Below are 20,828 nucleotides of genomic sequence, written 5' to 3'. Positions count from 1 at the left end.
AGGTCTTTAACATCTCTCTTTATGTATTTATTGGCTTCAAGGTAATCTGTAGATCACAGCTTTTTCTTCCTCTTTCCTTGTCCCACCTTAGCTTTCTGTATGTCCCATCAGAACATATTCACATTTGAAATCTGTTACTTTATTTACCTAATCTTGTAGCTTCCTTTTAAATCTGAACATGAGTTTTTTCCACGGCTATTCTGCTTCCTCTCATTTAAGAGAAGGCAGTCAAGCAAGGAACATTTCATACAGGGTAAGTCTCATGTCCATACAGAAAACAGCATAACAGAACCACAACTGTCTTTCCTCAACACTTCTCTCACTAACTGTTGATCCCACTATATGATTTCAACTAAACACAACAAAAAGGCAAACATCTGAAAACTACTACGCTTCTATTAATCCTCTGAAAAATCAGTGACGTGAGAAAGGCCCACGGCCCCCTTCCTTCCCCAGGGAATGAATATGGTGGTAAATATGCAGCCACATTAGTAGACACCAGAGAACCCACACGGCACAAGACATTACGTGTGCTCCAGCTGCAGGAAAACCCCCGCTCAAAGCTTGTGCCTCAACAGAGGAGGACTAATCCCAGCTCAAGACACAAAGCCACAGGGAACTGAGCTCATAAATTCCCCTCAGAGAACTACTGGGAGAAGGGAGCTGTTTGTGGGGTTGTTTCCAATTTTTCTTTCTGTTGGTAATGGACAACTCTTTGCTTTAATCAGTAGCTTCTTGACATAACCACTTAAGAAATCACTATCCTACACAGTTATGACTATCATACATGAAACTATCCAGGCAAACATGGACTATCCTTTAAAAGTAATAATGATACTGTGATTAGAAGCAGATAAAGATTTTTTTTATTTGTCATTTACAAATAAAACTGTATTCTAATTTCTGGGGAAAAAATCACAAGTTTATACTGTACCCTGCAAATAATTAGCCCTCCCAAAAAGGATAAAATATCAAATTATGAAGGTACTATATGTAGTAAAAAAACATGGCATCATCAAGAAGACTGAGATGGGAATAAGAGAAAGAGAAGGTGCAGGAACACACCCTGTGTTGCAAGAGGGCTCCTGGAGCAGGTTAGGCCCATGCAAGTCTCAGCTGTACATTCAGCTGTCTCTAGACCAGAGGTTTTATTCTGCTGTAAAAGTAAGTAATCTTCTGACTTTTGTCCCATTGTAGGACAGTAGCATTTAAGGAAACTCTTTGAGAAATTCACATAGTATTAATCTGCTTTTCTCCTCCCTCAGATGGGTGGCAGAACTGCAAGCAGAAGGGGAGCTTTCTGAGAAGAAAACTCCAAAAAAAGCTTTTTTCCTGTAAACAGAAGGTTTCTGCCCATATGTGGATACAAAGAAAACAACACTCCCTGGGGACTCCCAAAATTACAGCTCCTGCTGTATCAGACATTGCTGGTACTTCACCCACCAGCAGGATGCCAGGAACCCCTAGAAGTCCTCTGTGTGAATTAAAATCTTTTTTCTCAAACCACAATCCAAGGAAGGAGAGGAAGTCCCCAGCATGATAGCAGAAGACTTGTGCCCCTTTTTTACACCTTGAGATTCTTTGTTGTCTCCTTGTTCACTAAGTTCCAGGTCACATCAAATCCATATAAAACCTCCATCCTACCAGGCAGATTAGGAGGTGCCTCACAGATGGCAGTGCAGTTGGAAGAAAAGCATGGAGACCTACATCATGAGATAGAGTTTATATTTTAACTACTCTTTATAGTCAGGTTCTGCTGCAGAAGGTACAATTCCTGGGTGCAGGAGTGAGCAATGTAGCATGTCTTCCTATGTTGATGTTGTCTCAGTGTCCATGGGTTTTGGCTTAATTTCTTTAACCTTTAAATGGTGGTATATCCTGCACCATGTTCATTTTGTATTTGTAACAAAGTCTCTACAGACTTAAGCTGTTGTAGTTTTCTTCCACTTGACTTTGTAATGTTTCTAAGGCACCTGAATTTAAACATACTGCACCTTTTTCTGTGCTAAACTTGACATTATAAAGTAGACTCCAAAGACTTGTAATGATATGGTTGTGAAATGACTGAGACATCGGAAAATCTCATTGAGGTGAATGGAGAATTATTGTCTTTACAGAAGACACTATACCTTACGCAAGCTGAGTTCAGGGTGCACTCAGGAATCATTGTCAGACCAAAATACATTGTCAGACCAGTTGAAAGTGCTTTTATACAAGAAGAACAGAGGTCTGTTACAAACACCTTCTCAGTGCACACTGTATGCAAAGGCAGGAGAAATCAGGTACTACATTTTGTAAACAGCTAACTTCAGGGCCCTAAGTTTTTGAGCCTCCAGCTAGAAATATCTAAAATCTGAATTTTGCAAAGATTTTGACCACCAAGATTCCCATTAACTTCATCTGTGCTTACGTGTGCTGGAAACTTTTGAATAAGTCATTAGCACACGCAATGGGCATTTAAAGTATGAGGCAGTGCACATCATCGTGCACTTCAAGACTGGTGTCTTGGAAACTGAGAGCAGTGCCTGCAGGAACAGTGAAGGAAGCTGAATCACAGCTTTATGCAAGGTTAAAGCAGAAATGGATAACTACATACATCAGTGCTCAGCACTATGCAGGTGCTAAGGAAAGGAGCTGTCTGTCTCCAACCCAACCACCTCCATGGCCGGGCTGAGGGGTGCAGGGCTGCCAACTTGAGCTTCTCTGCTCATGGCTAGTCTCTTTGTCACCTTTGCCATTTTATGCGCTTTCTCTAACTTTTTTTTTTTTTTTTAACAATTGAAAAATGCCTTTGAAGTTTAATGGGCAATAAATATAATAATGTGTATATTAATTTCAGCAATAGCGGATACATTTAAAGCAAGGCTTTATCAATGCAAATTTTCCATTCTGAATGTAATTATAAATGTAAGAAAATGTACATTTATGCCTTAAACATTAAACCATCTATGTACTATGGACAAATACATATGTAATCATCCAGTAATAAATCATAGCAAAACACTAAAAAAATAAATTTCTGGAATTTTTATGGTTTAGGTTCTGTGGACTTCTATTCACATGTAAACCTTATTGACTCCAGTTGCTCTAGTAAAATCCACAGGCTTACTTGCGTAAATCATTGTTGCAAAGTCAGGCTGGAAATCTGCTAAGAAACTGAAATTTTGCAAAGAATTAAGTTTTGAAGAGGGAATTTGGGATTTTTTTTTTACTTGGGAATTTTGGGTGGTTTTTTAAAGGAAAGTGAGGAGTAAACAAGCAGATACTCTAAGTGTCCAATCTTCTTGGCACCTTTTCCAACTTGCCCTCTCGTTGAACCAACATAATTCTGTTTCCCTACTTTCTCTTCCTGAGTGAACACCTTTCTTGCCTCCCAAGAAGAGGTAGCCCAGGGGACCCCTGATCCCCTTGAGCCCAGCTGCACGCCAGGATGGCACACAAGCAGGCACAGCACACAAGCACTGTTAGGCACCACACGAGCCTCCAGCATCAGCTAGAACAGACACAAAGGTATATTAAAGAGCTGTTTGCTGACTGCTCACCCCATTCACTACGAAACACCTTCTGAAGGCATTTTTAAACACTTCTACAAAATTGTAATTTGAAATGTATCTCGTCTTTGCACTCATTGAGAATAAGTTGATGTGTCAGTTGGTGGCTGGCATCAACCATTTTTGGATGATTGGTTTCAAATCCTCTAATCAGCTTACTGTCCATGTAACTGAGCTGTGTGCTGGGGAAGGCCCTTTGAGGCACAAGTGAAGACATCCTCCCTCCAGCCCTGGAGCAAAATTAGAGCTGTCATTTCCAGCCCCCCGCATTGCTTGCACCTTCCTGTAACAGACAGCCAGAAGCTGCCTCATTTGACCAAGAGTATCCTGACCCCCAACTCCCTACTGCATGTGTAGCTAAGAGAATTGCAGGGCACCTTTATTTTTCTAAGAAACATTGATTTAGTATAAATGTAGATTTGAGGCTAAGATTTAGATACATATTTTTCTTCTATTTTATCAAAAATTATAACCCCTACTAAACTACTCTTACCAGCCACTCTGTGAAACAACAGGAGACACACTGTAATGCTTATAGAGGAACCCTAACTCAGAAGTGATATAAATAGCAAGGAAAATATATACCTTATTATGGGCGAGAGCAACAGATGCAAGACAAGATTTTCTACTTGCACAGGCAGCCCATAATGGGCTTTAAAATAAGGGTGGCATCCTGTGGGGTGATTTTATCCCATGCTGTCCTTGCTTAAAGGGAACAAATTATTGCTTGCCAATAGGGATGATACAGCTGCCAGGTTCAGTGCTCCCTTTCTGGCCATCCCACCTGGTGCAAAGCCCCCTCAGGAGAGTGAAATGCCAGTTTGCACCAGAAAAAAGGCACTGACAAAGTTTGCCCATTCCCCCTGAGCTCACACCTCCCCTGCCTATACTGTCCAGGACACCTGCCCCCTCCACCCCCTTTCACAGCCCTCCCTCGTTTCCAGCAGCTAAAGGAGAAATGGGTTGGGAGCTCTGTTTTTCTCTTCTCTCACAAACTAGCACGCCCTGGTTTTTATATCTTCCCTTTATTATCTTCCTTTTATTATCTTCCCTTATTTCCTAGTTCTCTGTAATTACATATTGGGACATCAAACAGTGAAGCAGGGACTGCTTTTGAAGGCTTTTATAATTAGCTTTTCTATTGTGTCATCTAATACCTCCTCTGGCTTTAGACTTACTTTTTTCTGTTCACAACCTCCTGAACATATGGCGGTAAATATGCAGCATGCTGTGAGCTTCACCTGGAGTCTACTTACAATATATCTGCAATGTAAATAACAGACTTCGTGTCAGTCAATTAATCACACACCAGTGGCTGGCAGAGGGCAGGCAGATTGCAGGAAGAGAAATTGGAAAGTAGTGTCTTGATCAGTGTTGGACTTCAAGCCAGCATGCTTCTGTGGTATCACTGCTTTTGCCTAAAATACTCTGTTACAATTGCCTTAGACATTGCGTGATATCATAACGACTCGATTCAAGGCCAAATTCTCCACTCATCAGGACCACACTGATAACATTTCACCCATTGGAGTCACGATCCCATTTCCACCAGCACAAAATATGACCCAAATGCAAATTTCATACAAAAATTAAATTAAATTTAAAGTGATCCCAGGATGATGCACAAAATTTAAATATTGCCATTCCAGTAGAAGTGTTTCTTTTTGGTAAAACTGATTCAAATTAATTACTTTACAGACGTGTTTTATCCTTGTTTTTCCAAGAATGAATATGAGCAAGACAAAGTGCTTTGTTTACCTGATTCACTTTATTTAACTCAAGGGATTCATGAGCATATCATCAATTAGAGTCACAAACAAATCATTTTATGTTTGAAAAAAAAGGACTCTACTTCAGTAGAGCTTTTCTAATTTGAAGATCTCAAAGGATTTTCTGTACTACATTAAAATCTTTGTCATTCCCATGGAGGACGAATGAAAATATAGAAATAAACCATCTAATATTTAAGCACACTTGGGTGGAGCACAGCACAAAAGTTAAGACCTGATAGGAAGACTTTTCCTAACGACAATAAAAATCTCATCAAAGGCAAAGAAATAACCTGCTTATGGCTGATATTGTCCCACATCTCACTGTACCTGGTCCTGGACTTGTGTCTGCTGGGGCCGGTGCCCGGGAAGGGCTTTGCCCCAGGGCTGGCTTCAGGCGAGGGAATGAACAAGTGCCCTCAGATACCTTCCACCCATCTTACACCACTGCAGTTCGGCCCTACAGGTCTACGGAGGGTTCATGTTATTGCCTTCATCCTATTTCTTCTGAGTCTTTATTCCCACAGGGATCACTACGCCCTTGCTTTGCAGCTGCAGAGGGTGCCCTTTACAGAAAGCTCCTCTTTCATCAGGAGACGAAGAAAAAACTTCAGGGACTAGATCAGCTGTTGGCTTAAAAGCCACTGACTTGTGATGGTCACCAGAAGAATTGGTTATGCGTCCAGGACAACAAATTATCTCCCAGATATGACTAGAAAGCTAAAACCCACTGCTGCTCCTAAGGGCTTTGCTGCAAGGGTGGGAGCAGAGGCAGCCCGTGCTGGGGCACTCCCGTCCCCCCAGGGACCCCTGCTGTCCCTCATCTGCGCACATCCCAATGGAGAGGCCTCTCCCCCCATCACTGCCAACCTCTGCTCGGCCGGGACAGGGCCACATGGCTCAGCAGCCCCCAGGCCATCCTAAACATGAACCAACCTCCAGGACAGTCAGGCCCTGATGCCCAACACCCTGTGGCTGGGATCCACAGGAGATGCTGCAGTAGAGTAGTTTTTCTTTTCAGTGGGGAAATAAAAGCTGTTTTCAGTAGGGATCAGTGCCTTATTGCTAAATCCCCCGGTGACTGTAGGGTATAGCAGAGCCTTACCAAGGTATTTCTGTGCCTGCGGCATGTGCAGGGTGCCTCTCTGCATGAGTTCTCCTGGAGCTAATAAATAGCCAAGCTCACCTGACTGTCTTCCGTTTCGGTGAAGGCATTACCCTGGGTCTTTTCCCTCTTTTGGCCACTGATTTCCATCAAGCTTTCAGGTATCTAGCATCTTTGAGACCTGTATCCCTATGTTACATTTGACTGAAGTTAACCAACACATTCAAAAGGGAGGAGAACGGACAGCGTACTGAGAGTGCCTTAGAAAAGAGCCTGTTCACATAAATCTGCTTCAGGGACAAATACGTTTGTTTGCAAGCATAAGCATGCAGAAAAGGCAATGACACCACAGCAATGTAAAGAACATTTATTTAGCGTATTAGTCTACAACATCTTTCTATGCCAATGAAAATAGCACCAAAGCAACAGAAGCAATAAATACATACATGACCATTTTAGTGTTATGGACATTACTATGCAGTGATCCTAATAACATGTGTAAAGGGAAGTTTAGTGTTTAAAGGATGGTAGCTCTTGTACGTATGTAAAAGCTAGCAAAGTTCATTTTTTTTTAGTATTTTAGAGAACATGGGTTTGAAGAGTTTAAATGGGTAGTGCAAAAAGCATATACAGCCCCAGGAATGGCCAGGCTCTACATTGAGCTTCCAGCCCTGAAGGAGGGATGGGTGAGGCTGTGTCCCCAGCCTGTCCTCCGGAACATGAGGGGCCGGGCAGCCCTTCCCCGTGGCACCGGCCAGCTCGCTGGGGAAGCAGGGCAGCAAAGTCAGAGCATCTCAGCCCAGGCCAGACCCAACCTCCTCTTCCAGAGCAAGCACTGTCAGCACCAGGCAGGCGGACACGCTACCTGCAGCCAGACGGGCTCAGGGGGGCTGGCACCCCTCTGCATGGTGTCTTCAGAAACCAGTGGGTAGAAAAGCCAGCGCTCAACATACCTGGGTGTCCATATCTCCTTGATTTGCCCTCCGAAGTGCAAGCATTTAATTTTGACCTGCACAGCACTTTTGGTGCCTGCGTGGTGTCAGCCCGTGTCCAGCCCACGGTGGGAGCAGGGCTGTGGGTTCACATCAGCTCCAGCTCTGCCTCGGGACACACCAGCCGCTTCAAACTGCAGCCCCCGCGGGATTCAGTTAAGGTTTTTTCTTCCTCTGGACAGGACTTGACCAGGGAGCAATGCTTGAGTCAGAAACAAAGACAAGCCTTGAGGCAGAAGACCTTGTAATATTTCTAAGTTAATTTATAATCGTAGTGCTTTTACTCTTAAAAGATAAAGTAAGTAAGATGGTGTTGTGATTAAGGTGCAGAATATCTAATTTGAGAGGTGCATAAAAGGAAATCAAGGAGTGCTATCTATCAGGAAGATAACTAAAAGGATCAAGTCTTCCCCCATCCTCACTATAAATCTTTCACTGAGAAGGACTACTAGCTTATAAAGAACAAGAATTTCAAAAAAAATAAAAATGAAAAAGGAGACATGTTAAACACTACCTAACAAGCTTCATGACATGAGCACAAAAGTCTTAAATTCACTGTCATAAATTCAATACCATCAAAAGATTCAGCTACTATGTCCTTAGAGACGGTACTGTGTAAAGTCAAGCACAATATTAAAAGACACTGAAATCTTTAATATGTGTTAAATATTTTAAACTCATGTATCTGATTCACAGAAATATCACAGAGGCATCATCAACCATTTTTTCCCCTCTGTCACATTTTTTTATAGATGTGCCACCATTCTGCAATTAGAAGATGGCCCAAACGTTTACAGAAAATGGATGAGCCAGAAAACTGCCCTTGCAGACATGATTACATCCAATCATCATGCCTACTCCAATAAACACACCCAAATATGCCAAGATTAATACCTGCATATGTTTAAATCACCACTTTGAAAGAGATTAGATTTAAGGCATCCCACCTATTCCCAGAGGCAGTATGCAGTGATTATTCCTTACAGGTATTTTCATGGGGAAAATACCTTGTTCAAAAGTACTGAGTGTTGTGATACTACCATATATAAAACTCTCTTCTTTTCATTTCACATTTAGGGCACATAAGCCTTTATTTTCTGTTTAAATGTACTAATCTTCTTAACGGTATAATCAAGCCTCTAATATATAATATTATCAGTTTATATTTAGAAGGAATAACTGTCACGTTAGTGGTGATGGACATATCTCTCCATTCATCTGACTGAATTACCCTGGATAAATCCTTTTCCCCAATTCATTTTTGCAGAGACAGCAAGCGGCTTTATTTTATTTAAAAGCAAATCAGACAGTTGCAAGATATTTATAGTTAATATGTAAAAATCCTGCTTTAAGTTTGAGAAACGTTCTTTCTTCCTCTGTTTCTCACAGGGAAGTGTTCCAGTTTGTAGCTTTTTAAATAACATGGGATTTTGCAGGCTATAAATTCAACAAAAGGTATTCCTACAGTGAACAAGTCACAAAAACTTAAATTATGTTTGCACCCTTCCACAGCTTTGCGCTCTTGGAAAGTAAAAATGAGCCTGCGCCTTTGGGTCGATTTAAGTAAGTTTATATTTAAGCATATCACCAGACTTTTTTCTCTAAGCAGAACTGGGAGATGTCCAAGTAATTCCTAATTCCTGCCCAATATATTACCAGCTTTGTACCACATAAAAGGTGCCCCCACCAATACAAAACCTAAGCCAGATCTAAGTCACAGAAATGTGGTCTTCCTGGGAGATATTAAAGGAGGATTTTCAAGACACCAGACAGTCGGGCTATCTTTTGGCATATGATAGGAATTATGTTAGGCCTGCCATGACACAGATAGTAAGCATAATAAATAGCTGCTAAATACCCAGGATCCTGAAATATATATTAAGATCTCTGCCACCCCACTCACGTATGTTTCCTTGTGGCACCTCTTCTGATTCCAAAGAGCACATTAAATGATTAGCTACCCAACATGTATAACTATTTATCCCAGCAGCGATCTGATTGCCTGCAACAGAAAAGATCAAGAAGCAACAAAACAGCCAGGTATGTAACAAAGGACATCATGGAATATGCTCTGAAGTGTATAACTGAAAGAAATGTATTATTATACTTTTCATTATACCTAAACATTTCCAAATTGTTCAAGAGGAATAGAAGAAACGTGATGTGTTATTATCATTCATTCCTGGTTTGCCTCAATGGTAAGTACCTATACAAGGTACCAGCAGGTAAAACCAAAAACCAAAAAGGGCATGAAATTCTGGTCTAGCTAATTACAAAGGCATCAATCTCTCTTTATACCAGAGCACAGCGTTCTTGATGTAAAAAAAGCACAAAGAAGATGATTCCCCTCTAATTCAAATTCATTACAACCACTCTGCACGCTAAACATAATAAACACATGTTAAATTCAGCAGAAGAGATGAGAACGGAACTGGCACGCAGCTGGAACATCATCCAGATCGTTTGACCGGGGCATTTTTTTTTCTACCAATACATCTGCCTAGCAGTTTTTGGGGGAGTTACTAGACAGAAGCTGTTGATCCAGCTACATTCTCTGAGCAATGAGCCCAGCTCTTTGAAAAAGGAGAAAAGAGGGGAATAATCTGGTAAACTGAAAGTCTGACTGCTCCCTCATGCATGGTCATCCCTTCTGCCTCACCTTTCTGCACCTGGACGCTGGGGTCAGGCTTGCCCCGACGCAGCACTGCCCCAAGAGGAGTGGAAACTGCCATCCAGATGTCTGGCTCGAGGAGTAAATCAGTAAAGTTTTCAAGAAGAGAGTAGAGTTAAAGCTTGTCCTGCTGCCCAAAGCTTTTGTCTTATCACTCGTATTACAAGATACATCAAGGAGCTGTGGGTTTTGCTGGCACCGATCCTCTCATGGGGACCACAGTCCTCCTCCACCTTGGAGCATTAAAAGCTGGAGTGCTCCAAGGCATCAGACAGAACATGCAATTTTTATCAATGATTTGGCCAGTGTAAAGATTTGAGGTACTATGCTTACTAGCATCTGCATGAGTTCTGCACTTCGTAGCAAATCTACATGCTCTAAGAGAAAATACGTCAATTAGGAAGAAAAGGTTCCCTGTTTCTGACTGTTTGCATGTAGAGAATACTTGGTAACTGCAACAAGTGCAGGCTTTGTAAATCTGGAATGAAAGGTTAATAGTTACGGTGCAAGTCACTCAGTAGTGTTTCTTAGCAGTTAGCAATGTGCAGTAGGAAGAAATATTGTACTGCAATTAATTTTACAATGTGTTTTCTCGAATTGAAACTGTTGCGAATAGCAGGAGAATGTGATCTCTACTGTAATCTCACTAATTGGGAAAAAGGCACTTGGGGGGGAGCTGGACATTGAGGTTTTGGGCAAGGTCCCAGAAGAAGAGTAGCCAGTGTGTAATACACCACCACTGCTGCTCAAAGACAGTTTAGAGTTTAAAAAAACAATTTGTACTAAGAAAACAGCCAGATGCCATCGCATTGGCTTTCCCTCGGTGATGAATGGCATGAAAGCTCCCTAACATCTGCTACCACTTGATGAAACAAAACTTACATCTCTTTGAGTGAAAAGGTCCACAGATGCTCACTGGAGTAATCCGGGCTGCCTGAGGCTGGGGAGGGACTGGTGCTGCCAGCCCCAGCCAAACCCGCACCTTTTCATCTCCGCTGGTTGAGGCAAATTCTGCAAACATCACAGCTCCGCTGTAACTCCATTGTACTCCATAACTGCATTAACTACAGGTTGAAGGAAAAGCAGGGCAATGAAGAACATAGGGAATCATTTCCCTGAATGAAATAAACCTGCATCTCCAAGCCAATTTCCATGTCCGCTCGGAGCTGTTCATTTCTATTTGAGGAGGACAGCCCTATAAATATTATTCCTTGAAAAAAAAGAGAATCTCAGAGACATGAACGCCTGTTTGTCTAGTTAAATGAATGCCAATTCTATAGATGCATTACAACAGGTTTTCAAGTTTGGAAGCAGAAATATCCTTTAACTGTAGACATCCAGAAGGAGCCAAGTGGCAGATCTCCTCCAAGCCTTTTTTACTGAACACTGAATGAGGGAAAAGATTTCTGCTGAAAAAGAAAACTGAACAATGACGAGATGTAAAGGAAAATATGGTCAACATATACATCAGAAGCCACATAGCAACTGCAGGTATCATTATAGAAAACATGAGTTTGTTACCTTGGAAATGTCAGTATTGCTACCAACTGCACTTCGGTGCCTTAAAGAGCGAATGATTATTCTGTAATTTATTTTGGGAACAAACGTGAGGAGAGTGGTGAGGGTTACTTGTCTGAATCAGATCTGTTCAGTGGCCGGAAATTAAATGGTCAACTTGTCAGAAGTAGAACTGTTCGATTTTTGGTTCAGTGACCAAAATGAAAAGAAAAAGAAAGAAAAAGAGATCAGCTTGGGTTAACATAAAAGGAGAAGTACTGAGGGGTTTAGCACAAAAAAATAAATTAAGATATCAGTTAGGTCAATATGAAAATCTTCGATGAACCCAAAAAAATTAGATAAAGAATTTTGTTCAAGCAGAAAAGTCTCATTTTCTGATTATGCGGCCAACTTCTTTTTTTTCTTTTTCACAGTCAGTTTCACAATTAAGATACCTTTTCAAAACAAAAATAAAAAATATGTTTTGAAAATATCAGTAATATATTTCAAATGCTTCACTTCCCCATTTTCCATTAAAACATTTACCAAATTCTACTCAAATACATTATCAGTTTTTATCCTTCGCAAAACCAGATTTTAAATGAATTCACTATAAACATGGCAATTCCAGCCAAATCAATTCTAAAGTCTTGTGTCTCATGCAAGAACACTATCAACTTGAAAACCTATCTGATGGGGTATCAGTCATCAGCGAATCAACTATAATATTTGGAAAGCATAAAAATATTTGCCAGAGGTTTTTGGTCTTCATACTAAGCAGAATGAAGTTCCGAAGGCTACAGTCTTTTTGGACCAGAGTCAGAAGAGTTGCTCTACAAAAATGTTTAACGCTGGAGTTTAGCCAGAGATCCTTTTTTTCAAACATACTAGGAAATTTTTTTTACAGCACTTTATAGTACTGACTCTTTAATTGTGATACCTGGCATCCCCACAAGCTGCTGCGCTGCAAGGCTGGGCAGCACTTTGTTAAACCAGGATCTTTGCCTTGGCCAGTTGTGCTGTTTTGTTTCTCTCTGCAGTTCTTGGTATCGATAATTGTTTCATCCAGTGTCCAGATGAATGTGTCTAATTCTGGAAGGAGGGTTGTTTTTTTCTAGCAGCGCATTTCCTCTGTGAAATAGGAACACTGGAAGGTTATTGTGGCCTGGAAACCACAGCTTCTTCAGCCAGAAAGATAAATATTATCTATAATTCTTGTTCTTTCCTATCTGTTGTATTGTCCTGGGGAGCAGCAGGAGAAGTGGAAGGCAAACGGCGGAGACCTTGCCAAGCCCCGTGACGTGATGAATGACTTCTCACATCCCAGGGCCTGACACGAAGAGAGGCCACAGAGGGTCGTGCTGCTGTTTTCAGATGTTAAAAAGGCCGATTACCTACTCATTGCTTTCACTTCTAGCATTCCCATGCAGGACCTGCGGGCAGACCCAGCTCTGCCATGGAGTATTCCTCTGCAAGAGCATGGGCAACCTACACAGGAAGGCTGATTTTCTGTGTCCTTGCTAACTCATTTATTAATAGACTTCCAGACATGTTGAATAATGTGACCACAAAGTACCTCCCAGCCACAGAGAGAAGAATATTCCCAGATTTCTCCAAGTCTTCCAGCTTGTGAGTGTTAGGTGCTCTCCCTTTTCCCTTTTCCTTCCCTCCTCTCCACTATAATGTGCACAGCACATGGACACACTGTCGACTTTCACAGTTTCCCCATGCGTTCCCAGGCAGCATCCTACATACACTACCCATGGACAACCAACACGCAGATCCCTTCAAACCCAAGCTGGGACAGGCCAGGAACTGCCTGCGGTTGCGATGCGGCAGGATAAGGAGGGGAAAACAGCATTTGTTCCCAGATGCATGCCTGTGCATGAAAGGGAGCTTGTTTGACGGATTTCCCTGTACGAACTGGGGTTTTTCTTTGCCAACTTTTGATTATCTATCTGCACTCTCAAAATGACGTCAGGGGGATGGAAAGAGGGAAGCGGCGAGGCCCCTTACGCTGTGTGGTTTTCACCAGCTGGACCGCTCTGTGTACAGCCACATGGTGGCCAGGCACTGGAGGGGGGACAAAGGAGCCAGCGTCCAGCCACCCATGGCAGCAGGGAGTGATGAGCCGGAGAGGAGGACACACAGCCACAGCCAGATTTGGGGTTGGCAGGCAGACCCTCTTCTTGTCTTTCAGCTCTGTCACATCATACCTGTTTATTTACAAAACTATCCTTCAAGCAGACACGGGGAGGAATAAATAACTCTGGCTAATCTGAGGCAATCATAATTTTGCTAAGCGTGGTGCAAGAGCTCTTAGCATTTTGTCTCGGTCTGGTTTATAACTCGATCCCCTCAGCCCGATGTGTACGGCCCTACCTCCTGTGAGAAACAAGCAGCCTCAGACATGCATGCATACGTGTGAGTAGATGCCATTCAGGGAAACACACACAGATCTTCAGCCCAATCTCTGATGATTAATCTGCTCACCCTGCTGAAGAAGAGCAAGGGCACTGGAGTTTCCCCTGCGCTGTGTCTTGCAAAACCAAAGACAGAAACCAGCGACCACCCTGCATGTCTGCATGCCCTACGGCTTCTGCCTGAAGAGGAGACACAGCAGCAGTTTTACCCGCAGCTTCACAAATATTTCCAACCCCTAGTGAACCCCGACACCCAGAAGGCTGGGCTTATTAATAAGACTTCTCATCCACCAAACCTAAATCAAATTTTACTCTGGGCATCTCAACCAAATACTCTGAACTGTCCCCTGGAGCTGCTCCCTCCTCTGAGCAGGCAGAGAGGAGGAGGGGATGGGGCTGGAGGCATGCGGGGCCACCATCCATCTGATGTCCTCCCCTGCTGGCACCCAGCCCTTCAGCAAGGAGGTGGGGACAGGCTGTCCCCCAGGCTGGCACACCACCTCCCTCTTGGGGAGCGGGGCAAGGCATCCTCCCACAGAGGGTCTGTGGGGAGCACTGGTCCCGCCGCGGGGCTAGATACACCCTGTGGCGTTCGTCACCCTGGGACATGGGAAATGGGCAGCACTGAAGCACTTGCACAGGTCAGAGAGAAACCTGCAGCACGCACAATTTTAGGAAGAAGGTAGAAGTCTGAAAGAAGGGGTTTTTTTTGAAAACTTAGGGTAGTGTAATGTAAAGCTTGCACCTGAAGGGAGATGGATTTGTCACCTGCTGTCGCTCAGGGCTCTTGCAGGTTGAACTTCAACAGATGCGGGCTGGAAAAGCGCCATTGATTTCACCCCCTGAGGAGATGCCTGTGAAACTCTCACAACCAATATTAATATCAAAGTGCCTGGAGAGGAGCAGGGATCAGCCTCCTCTGTTTTGTTCCCAGGATGAAAAAATATGGCAAGAGGGACCTTACAAAGGCTGTGAAAACCAGCCTCCCCTTTGCAATGAAAGCCTTTGGGAAAGTGTCCAGGGAACTCCTCACCTGCTCCCCTGCAACTTTCACAGGCCACTCGTGTCCAGTCCCCCCAAACACCTCCTGCTTTCTAGACTGAGATCTTCACGTAAAGGGCATTGCCTACAACAGGTCATGAGGAAACACTACAAGGTAACAGTCAGGGATGTCCTCATTCCCCAGGAAGACCAAGGATGCCACTGGGGTGGAGGGAGAGTAGCCTTGTGGAGATCGCTACTGGCATGCAAAAACCACGTATACCAACCAGTGTCCCCAAACAGAAAGCCACGCTGACAGCGGCAGGACGAGGGTGAATAGCCAACAACTGCACCAAACAGAGTCTGGACACAGGTGATGCTGCGGTTGATGAGACGAAGAACAAGCCCACAGGTGCCTCTGCCTGAAGCTCGGCTGAACCCAGCTGCCCAGGAAACACTGTGGTGCCCGGGAGGCATCAGCTGCTCCAGAGGGTTGCAGGAGATGATGGCAGGGAGCCTGTGGCCCTGTGCCCAGCCTTTGGGTACCATCTCCAGCCCCAGCCAGGACCTCTCCAGCTGCAGAAGGACTGAGCAATGCCTGGTGCCAGACTGTGGAATAAACGGGCACAAGCCTTAATGCCCCTCGCAAACCCCGGTTCTCCCTCTCCAAGCAGGATGTACACCTCGCTGACATTGCCTTATTTAAGGCAAATGCTTAACGAGAGATATATTAAACCAAAACAAAGTCTTCAAAAAAACCCATCTCCTTGGCCCTGCTCTTCCCTTTAGGAAAAGAGTAGAAAAGGTGTCGCCCATGGGAGGCATCTGAGCACTTGGGGGGACCTGGGAGAAGGTCCCTCGGGCATGGACCAGCAGGATCTCTGCCTCCATGACGCCCCCGTCCATTGGCACAGCCCAGCCTGCACCGCGCGAACTGCCTGACGCACGCTATGACTTTCATTTTCAAGGTCTGACCTGAGGGGAGGGGGAATGGAGGAAAACTGCCCACCGAACAAGAAGGCATCTTCTGACAAACTGGGAAGTCTTTTCCACAAGCAATCTGTTCTTGGGCTTTGACAGATGTTACAAGTTGCACTGTCAGAGTTTGTCCTATGTTTATCCCAGAGGCTAGTCACAACTGGGGCTGGGGGGGAAAGTGGGAATTACACAAATATTCCAGACACACATTTGCACTCTGTGCACCTTTCATGCCCGATGAAAAGGCAGGAAACGTTAGCACAAAGAAAGGAAGCATGTTAAAAAGACTGAACCTTTCATCGGAGACTATTGAAATTCTCATAACAAGGGCCACTATGAAAGGTTGCTTATTCTCAGAGGTAAGACAGTGCCGTTTCCTTCCCTCTCCATGCAGCAAACACTCATGACAAATCTAAGCCACAGCTGTAGGGCATGAGACACACAAAGCAAATAAAGGTTGCATCTGAATCCATCTCAGTTGTATCACCACGGCTATGATCAGATTGAAAATCGTACTTCAACCAGTCAATATGCAAAGAAAATGCTACAGTATTTCAATAGCAGTGGCCTTCAAAAATCCAGATTAAGGGAACAATAAGGAAAATGAGAAATGCCACCGGTCTGGCAGTCTCGCTCTGTTCTACCTAATGAACCAACACGGGTTTGGTGGAATAAACAGTGTGGGAAAACATTGGAGAAACGTACTACATGCCACCACAGCACAGTAACCTACTTATAAGTTGTTTACTGGTCACCTTAGGTCTTGAAGTAGAAGGTTTATATCTTGTTTTGTATACATCTATTTATATCTAATTACAATTATTAATTATTTATAAAAACAATATCTTTTAAAAAAAAATTGACTTGAAAGCGGTTAGTAGGGGCAGATTTTAGCAATAAATCCCACAGATAAATTATAAATCTTAAAAAATATCTCCTTTAAGCTCAGAAAGCAGAAAATATGTGCGATATCCCCACTGAAACTGTATTTTTGCACCCTTTCACCATTGATAGGCTTCTTTTCTTCCTTGACTTCAATGCTGGGTGATGTGCTATGGGAAAGCTGGCACACACGCCAGCCCCCACACCGAGCTCTGGGCCTCGGACGGTGAACTCACTGAGGCAGAGATCATTTTTTAATGTATACAGACAAGCCCAGCGCAGTCTGCCCTATGCAAACCCATAATACCAACAATACCGTTTCTGTCCTACAGTCAGATGTCACCTGACAAATGTGGGTCAGGCCGGCACGCCATGCTGACTTTGATTTCTGTTATTTGGGGCAATCAAGTCTCCCTTGCAGGGGGGAGCAGCCCCCTGATGGGGGGAGAAAGGATTTAACCAGAGATTACATCTCTTCTGCAAATTTGCAAGAAAGGCTCATTTAGGCCTTTGCGGACCTTCTACCTCCTTTCATCAATCCCATGCCTGACCACATCGTTGGCTGAGCCATCTGCTGACTGCTGATTTGGCCCACGAATTAGAGCGATGACAGCTGAACCCGTTAAAATTTAGCGTCTTCCCTAGCAAAACATGGTTTGGAAGAGGCTGTCAGCTGTGACCTTGCCTACCTTTTTCTTTTATAGGTTGGCATCCTTCATCAGTTTCTGGTCAAGACACCTTAAAAGCACAGGTTTTTAAAATTTGCAAAGACACACCACATGAACTCTGGGGCCAGAGAAAAGCTTCAGAAATATAGACAAGCCATTGGCCGACATCAAGATTTAGAAACCCACGTTCACTCAAAAACACACTAAGCAAGGCTCAGATCTGATAAATTCAAGCAGACCATCTAAAGAACAGGCCACAGCATTCAGAAATCAGCCTTGCTTTTGCAAAATTTCACTTTATGCAAGAAAATGCTAAATACAGCAGAGCACAGTCAGGGTGCACTCCGGGGCCTTCGGTGGATGAGGACATTTTTAGTAAATGCTGACCCCAGATGAAATTTTTATGTTCTATGAAACCCTTATGCAGCTGCGATATTACTAGGGTCCTCAGAGGAAAGAAGAGACCTGAAGACCAAGGGTCTTCCCCGTTCTTAATAACTCCCTCTCCATTGCTACCTATTGCCAGCCTCACATTTTTAATTTAAATGTCCCTTAAGAGTTACAGAATAATCCCTGGAGCTAACTGGCCTCCCACGAGCAAAAATTTCTCCACGCCTCTTTAATTTAAAACAAAAAATGATGGAAGACTCCATTCTTCCAAAGATCAGAGGAGGCTGTAAGTGGATGAGATAAAAGTTTTTGAGGGAATACGCTGCAAAAGATTCAAGAAGCTGACCTGCTTCTCAGGCTGATGCCAGAAAACATGGACCGAAATCTGCTCTTCTGTTAGCAATGCACCATCACTAACATCACCTCCTGTGCACTCTTTACTTCTACTGGCTCACAAAAAGCTTCCTACACTTTGGCATAACTGGTAGAGAAAGTATCCATAAGTGAGTTTCTGCAACTCAGTTATAATCCCGTTTATACCTCAACCAGCATCACTGCTTACTCACCAGTTATTTCCTCTCTTCCCCTCTCTCACTTTGAACTCCAACACCTTTTTATTTTTTAATAATCTGATCAATAAGAATTTGCAATTAAAATACCCACCAGATAAAGCGGGTACCAGATATGTAAGTAACCTTAATGAAAACAGATACTAAGTCACAATCTGTATTTCTTAAATAGAGCGGTTAATAACAAAGGTGGAATGGCCAGACTTTAAACAACTTTTTATCAGTGCTGAAAGAGTGCATAACTACCACTTAAAATAGTTGAAAACTTTTTTTACAACCTATCAAAGCAATGGTTCCAGACAATATACAGTATATCTAAGAATAGTAACAGTCATTGATGGAAACTGATAACATTTGGGGACTGAAGGTTAATCCGTTCTGGGGAAAAAAAAAAAAAGAAAGAAACAATGGAGAGTGAAATAGAAACTCAAGTCTCATTAAAGAAAACTATTTTAAGAGCCGAATGATTAGTTTTAACATCAATCATGGGAAAACAGTTCAAAGTTGTTCGTAAAAGTTCTAAATTTGAAACCTTGGGAAAAAGGCACTGCTCGCAGTGACAGCAAAAAAAAATTTAAGGGATAAGAAAAAATATGGTGTAAAGGTAATCCATTTGTATTTTTTAAACACTACATAATCTGACTGTTCATTTTTAGGTTTCTGTGTTTAAGGGCAGTGAAGACTCAATGTTCAGTCAAGTTTATCCTTTTTTCTTTATGCTTTTCCAATGTACTTATCTGCCTGTAAATCACAGTACACGCTCTCAGCACCAAAGGCGCGTTGACATGGATAATCAAAATTGACCGCAGATTGGAAATGAACCCAAAAGAACTCGTATAAAAATTTATACTGTTGTTGGGGTTTTTTTCCTAAAGAAATTATATTCTGCTCTGCAGATTACAGTGGAAGGCCCAGGAGAAGAAGAAAACGGGAGCATTGCTATCTACCAGAAAAGCTACGAGCAAGCCAAGTGGGCCCTGATGCAGCTCTCCAAACAGGCGACCACCACTTGGCTGGAAGGAAGCTGAGCAGGTGCCTACATTAAACCAGTGCACACTTTGTCAGTTTGCATTTGAGCAAGTGCTTAAGTGCTTTGCCAGCTCAAGGACTTAATTAAATTTGAAATAAGCTAATTCAAGGAATAAAAGTCTGCCAAAGGTAATAAAATTGTTTACCGATTTATCAAGTCAGTCCTGTGTATAAAAGAGCATATTTATATGCGGCGTAGGTCTGGTCCTATTCAATCAGTGAATGCATTTTTAAATATTTACTGATTGCGGGAATAGGGCCAAATCTGGAGTATTTTTAAGGGTTAGGGGAGAAGTGCTAAAGCCCAAAGTATCTAATTTAACTATGCAAAGTAGGGAATATTACTGCCTTCATTTTTAACAGCAAGTTGTTGGCTGATTTTTTTTTTTTTAATTGGAATTTTTTTCCTCCAGCCCTTGCTGTATGGTTTCATCCAATTCACTCCTCTTTGAACTCAATGCTCTTGGATGCTGCCTGTCACCCGTCCCTCTTGAATGAGAGGGCAGTAAGTGTAAAATGGGGCCTCACTGGAACTCATGAAGAGTGGGAGCAGTGTATTTTTATATGCTCTCCGAGCAGGTGAATTTGCTTTGTACATATGTAAATGTCCCTTTGTCTTGTGCTTTTGCACTGCATCTCAAAACTCCACCTCTGCGTCCCCACAAGACCGCCTTTAAAATTTGATTTTTAAATGACAAATGCTCAACCAGTGCAGACTGGCATGTTTCAGTTAACGTTAAACTGCATTATATGAAAGCCCAGATTGCTTCAAAATATTTTTTTCAGATTGTCTCCTTTGGGTTGTGGTTTTTTTCTCGTGCTATATTTAACATTGATAATTGTTATACTTAAAAATATTCAAATGAGATATTTCAAAACATCTAACTGAATAAGCGCGCTTAGCTCAAGGATACGTCGGCCGCGCTGTGCATAGCAATCAGGCAGCGCTCCTTGTCTTTTTTTGGCACAGGTAAGCGCTTAATCAACGCACAAAACCGCAGAAAATGACCGCTGCAAGACAGAAGGAAGGAACGAGGCTGGCGCACGCCGGGGCGTGCCTACACCTTGTGCTGTGTAAACAAGCCGGTTTTCAAGTTCAGTCCGTGGACTTTCTCCCGCGCTCGTGAGAGTCAGCGGGATCCCCTGGATGCGCCCAATTCGTTTATTCTTTCTCGGTGCGGTGGCCGTGAAAGCCACCCCGCGACGCTTTGCTGGCAGCCCCCGGGGGCAGACGCTGGCCGCTGACAGCGCCGCTGCTGCGGGCAGAGCAGCTGCGCCAGCGCTGCGCGCCTGGCGGCCGGCAAAGCGCAGCCAGGGCGCAAA

The 20,828-nt window shown here is 43.2% G+C and overlaps 1 protein-coding gene across 1 annotated transcript in view; it reads right to left on the bottom strand.

The window, feature by feature from the left end:
• RELN (reelin) overlaps positions 1 to 20,828 on the bottom strand; it is a 320,676-nt gene that overhangs the window by 282,585 nt on the left and 17,263 nt on the right. The window lies entirely within an intron of this gene.

The sequence above is a fragment of the Haliaeetus leucocephalus genome, unplaced genomic scaffold, assembly GCF_000737465.1.
Source record: "Haliaeetus leucocephalus isolate CR32 unplaced genomic scaffold, Haliaeetus_leucocephalus-4.0 Scaffold751, whole genome shotgun sequence".
Classification (NCBI taxonomy): Eukaryota; Metazoa; Chordata; class Aves; order Accipitriformes; family Accipitridae; genus Haliaeetus; species Haliaeetus leucocephalus.
Note: the sequence above shows the minus strand (reverse complement) of the source record. Positions and strands in the feature narration are given on the sequence as shown.